The sequence below is a fragment of the Glycine max genome, chromosome 16 (assembly GCF_000004515.6).
Source record: "Glycine max cultivar Williams 82 chromosome 16, Glycine_max_v4.0, whole genome shotgun sequence".
Lineage (NCBI taxonomy): Eukaryota > Viridiplantae > Streptophyta > Magnoliopsida > Fabales > Fabaceae > Glycine > Glycine max.
This window is the reverse complement of record NC_038252.2, coordinates 6437062-6442240: the sequence shown is the minus strand read 5'-3', so window position 1 is coordinate 6442240 and position 5179 is coordinate 6437062.

The following is a 5179-nucleotide window of genomic DNA, read 5'->3' as shown; positions in this document are numbered from 1 at the left end:
AAAAAAGAAAAAAAAAAAAAAAAAGAAAAAAAAGAGGGGCCCCCGTTTTTCTGAACTAGCCTGCACATATTGATACATTGGCTATGGGTACTTAAGCGATGGTAAATTGGCATGTTATCTGAAATTACAGGATCTGGTCCCATTAGGCACATCATCAGGCTTACTTCCCTCGGGTTTTCTGAGGCAGTGTGTCTCTTTTCTGCCCTGCCTAGATGACCAAATGAACTATTTTTTACCACTGTTTTCATTAGTTCAAAGTTTAATGTTGTCTTTGGTCTATAGTAACAATGTGTTGAGTGATGACTATAACCATGCTAGTAAATATGTTATATATTTCTGCATTTTATCTTGACCAATTATTTTGCACCTTATATCATTTGTCTTGATGCAGTTATCTGAGGCTGCAAAATGTTCTATGTACTGTAGAAACTAGTGTAAGTTGTGTTTTATCATTTATTGGCATCCAAGCAAGATGCCTGTACATTTATATTTTTGTGAAGTTCTCTGTAATTATTGCCTTTAAATTATTCGTTGGACTCTTGCTGTTAGAATGAGGAACTCTTCATATCATTCTAATGGTTTCTAGGACACCATTGTGACTTTCTTTCTTATAATTCATTTGTTTGTATGAGGTAAGATCTGGTGCTTCAATGCAAAGGATTATTTTATTTAATAACATTAGATTAGACTTGGTGCTTCAAAACTTAGACATTGTTTGATAAAATAAAAAAGAAATTGCATTTCATGATTTAAATGTTCGTAAAACTGTTCAAGTATATTCCACTACATTCATTGCCTTAGGTCTTTGAGACTTACGATTTTGTTTCTTTCTATGTGTATGACCAATTAAAATTTGAGACAATAATATTCCCTATTACTGTAATATCGGAAAGTTGTTGTCTTGTAATCATGATATATATGTTATGTTTAATGATGTGTTTTTGTACTGTCATGCAGTAGGAGGAAGAGAAAGGATTAATTGCTGAGATTGCTGACAAAATTGAAACTTATATCAAAGAAAAAGGACCTCCTCTAGCATTGTTGTCTAAATTTAGAGAAGGCAGTGCTTTCTTAAAAGATGATGGATCCGTTGATGCATTGAATGACCTATAAATTTTATTTAAACTTATGGATAAATCAAAACGCCTTGATAACGTGGTTTTTGACATATGTCTGACCCAAGGTCTTGACTATTATACTGGAGTTATATTTGAAGCGGTCTCTAAAGGGAAACTCATGAGGTAAGTCTCACAAGTCATCTTTTATCTCATCTCTATTCTGAGTTATATTTGGAGTTATATTTGTCTCTTTCATTACAGAGAGAAACACTATACGTGTTTGACAAGATTGATGAACTCAAAAAAAAAAAAAAAATTATATTTGGAATTATATTCTGAGTTATATTTATCTTTTATTAACTTTGATGGTATGTTTTGAAGCATTTTTTAATGTAGTAAAAAAAAGAGGAAATTTTTTTAAGTGTACTTTACTAGAGGTCCAAAAATCATTGTTTGATATCCTTTAAGTATTTCTTTATTTTATATATATATATATATATATATATATATATATATATATATATATATATATATATATATATATATATATATATATATATATATATATATATATATATATAATATGCTTAGATGGGTTTTGTTTTTAATTTGCAGGTTTGATTTTATTTAACAAATAGATAAAATATATTTATTTTTTTGCATAATCAACATCGATTATATCAAAAATAATATTGTACAATATTAATTTTGATCAAAATTAATGTGGTATAATAGCAAAAATAACATCGATTTTAGCAAAAATCAATGTTGTAAGTAGTGTAAAATATTGGTTTTGTCAAAACTAATGATGTATACACTATACAACGTCGGTTTTAACAAAATCAATATTTTATAATACTTATAATATTAGTTTTGATTAAAATCGATATTTTTTACTATTATATTATATTAGTTTTGGAAGTGATTTTGAGCATCAATTTTATAACCAATGTAAAAAATGACATACTTTTAATAATGATAGTTTCAACACGGGTTCAAAATCGATGTTGAATGTCTTTAGAATAAATGTTAATGATCTATTTTCTAGTTTATTGGTACATCCATTATGAGTGGTAATAAGATGCATTTTTTTCTTCTTTAAAATATTGTTGTCTCATTGGATTTTTGTTATACAGTTTGATTGTGGTCAAACTGAAATTCATAAACCTTGAAATTGATTTTGTTTTCTTTAAATTATGTCAACTAAGTGAGAGCAACTAATCAACCTAACAGTGAAGCTTTCACAGGGATTTCAAAGCAATTATATATCACCGGTTCCTTTTAATCACATAGTGTATTTGTTTAAGCTTTGGCATATGTTAATTTTTTTATGCCATTTTTTCTTTCTTGGCAAATTATATGACATGCATTTAAAAGAAATGAGCCTCTTGGAATATTAATTAAAAAAGAGTTTTACACTCATAAGCTTAGAGGAGGCCAAATGCAATTTGTGCACGTAGATTTTTTCCCATTTTGTCTTTTGTCCCAGATTTTTACCACTGAAAAATGTAGGTACCAAATGATTTGGTCCCATATTTTTATCCCTGATTTTGAAATTAATGTCATTTGTCAACTTTTTTATCAATATGGGTGAAAAATAAAAGCTATTTACCTATATGAGTTGGTCAACAAATTATTTATCAAGATGAATTTTTTTTTATCACGTTGATGATGAGAAGCATCAGTAAGCCTCCTCCTATAATGATGCTACCCTGATCTCTGTCATTTGTTTAGGTGGATGTCAGTACAAGAGGAGTTGTCATCCTGGTCTGCTTCACATAGGAGGTGCTACCCTGAAAACTTTCTTTTGTTTAAAGTGCTTTTTTGGTTAAATTGACTTGGTGAAACTACCCTGATCTGCTTCACCTTGAAGCTGTTACCCTGAAAGGCTTCTCCTGTTTAAAGTGTTTTTTTTAATAAATTTTAGTTAGTGTTAGGATTTAGTGATTTTGTTTTACGCGGTAGGGTTTAAAAATTATAATATAATATTTAATTGTTTGTATCTGTGCATTAGGGTTATGGGGAACAATGTAGGGTTTGTATCCGTGCCTTCACCACTGTTGCCCTCACGAAGCTCTATTCCTTGACCCTCGCCATTATTGCCCTCCCTTTCATAAACCCTACCTATCACATTGCCATCGTTGGAGTCGTCTCTCTCGCTCTCGTAATTGTTTGTCTCTGCCTCGCTCTTTCTCTTTTTTGAGTTTTCCTCTTGCGGTCTGGTTCTGCCATTGTTGGTGAACCTTTCTCTCGCGCCATTCTCTTTGTATGTAAAATGATTTTGACTTTATTACTTGCTTTTAGATTTCTTGGTAATTTATTTAGCTTTTACTACTGTTAGGTTTTGTGTACCATCAAAAACTGTGTGCGGTTTTTCACTCAAGGTATGCGAACCAAATTAAAACCTGTGCTACACTGACCTACATATAAACCTTTGTCATTGTCATTGGTTTTATTGTACTCTAATTTGCTGCTGCATATAAAGCAAAATCATGTGATTCAGCACCGAAATTCTGATACTTTAGTGTTTTACTAGGATGTTGTAGCATAATTAACAAGTAGGCTACCACACAATCCTAGAGTTGCATTTCAAATTTGGAAATATTGGAAAGTCTGGTTGGTTCTCTTTGATGTTGTATATTTAACTCATACTCATAAATCTTTGTACTTTGTATTCTACGTAAGTATGTAATAGAGTTTAGACTTGACAGATTTGCCCTTAGCATGGCTCTCTAGGAAATCGGGATCCCAGTTTTATGTGTGTTTAGGAATTAGCATTTTGATTGTTTTACCACTGACATATGATCCTCTGGGAATAGATTTAGCAATTTCTAACTGATTTCAACTAATAGTAAGGAGTGCATTTAAAAGAGTGGGTAGTGTGTTTACTAATGAATTTCACTTATGGCAATAATTTATTCTGTGCTGTAAAAATTATCCTGTTACATTTGTGGGCTGAGAATGTGTTAGCTTGTAGGTAACATACACGTAACATGGAAAAAGAGTGAGCAGGTGTTAGATTTAAAACCTTCACGCTTTATTATGGTTTAACTCTTAAAGATTCATCTTGTCATACATAATTGGTTATTTTGTCAACTTGTCATATTTAATATATAATAAGGATGATTAATGCTAGAGAAACTACTAGTACTATGCTGAAAATCATAAGATTTTCCCCTTGAGTTGGTATTATTTAATTTTCACTCATAATTAATGCCTATAATTACTTCAACAATTTTACTTAGCTGCTTTTCCAATGGTTCAATTTAAGAAGTGGCTAAATTGCCATTGGATGCCAAGATTGAAATTGAGTGCATTGAAACTCTATAAGCACAGATTGTAATAGTATATCTGGTGCCACATTCTCAACTATAATGCTGCCTTTAAAGAAAGCTCAAGATTATTATTATGTTATTAATACTTTCCCAGTTCTACTGGACATTTTCTCTTAAAAAGACAAAGTATCAAATTATTAAATTTCATTGAAATTGAGCTTAATTTCTTGAAATTAAAGTGCATAAGTAATTCACTTTAAGTTTAATTTAATGTTTGTCAAATTGAAAGATGTATATACATTACTTATTATTAGTAATTGTTTTTTTCTTTTCAAATAAAAAATAACAACTTTAACCCACTAAATAGTATATGTTTGTTTTGTCTTCTATAATTACTAAGCATACCCACCTTAAATAGAAGGGAAGAGAGAAAGGAACCATGATAAAAATAGCGGTTTTGATTTTGTCTTAATATTGCCGATAAAGAAAACTCACTTTAAATAGATAATTTTTTAGGTTACAAACATTAAATAGAGAGTGGTGTAGAACTAAAAACACGAAAATAAATAAGCTAATAAAGTGACTTAATTATGCAAACAATATTATGTTAATTTGGAAATGAAATGTTATGACTCAAATTTTGAATTAGAGTATTTTGAACTCATTTATACCCGTACATTGTAATTAAGGGTGGAAATCTAGTACTTCAACAATGGGTAAAAAATTGTCATGAAAAAATAATATACGATTAATTTTCATAATATCCTCTATTATTAAATCTAAATACTATATTTATTACTTCTGATAAATGTAACGCGCGCATAACTTTCCACATGTATATATATG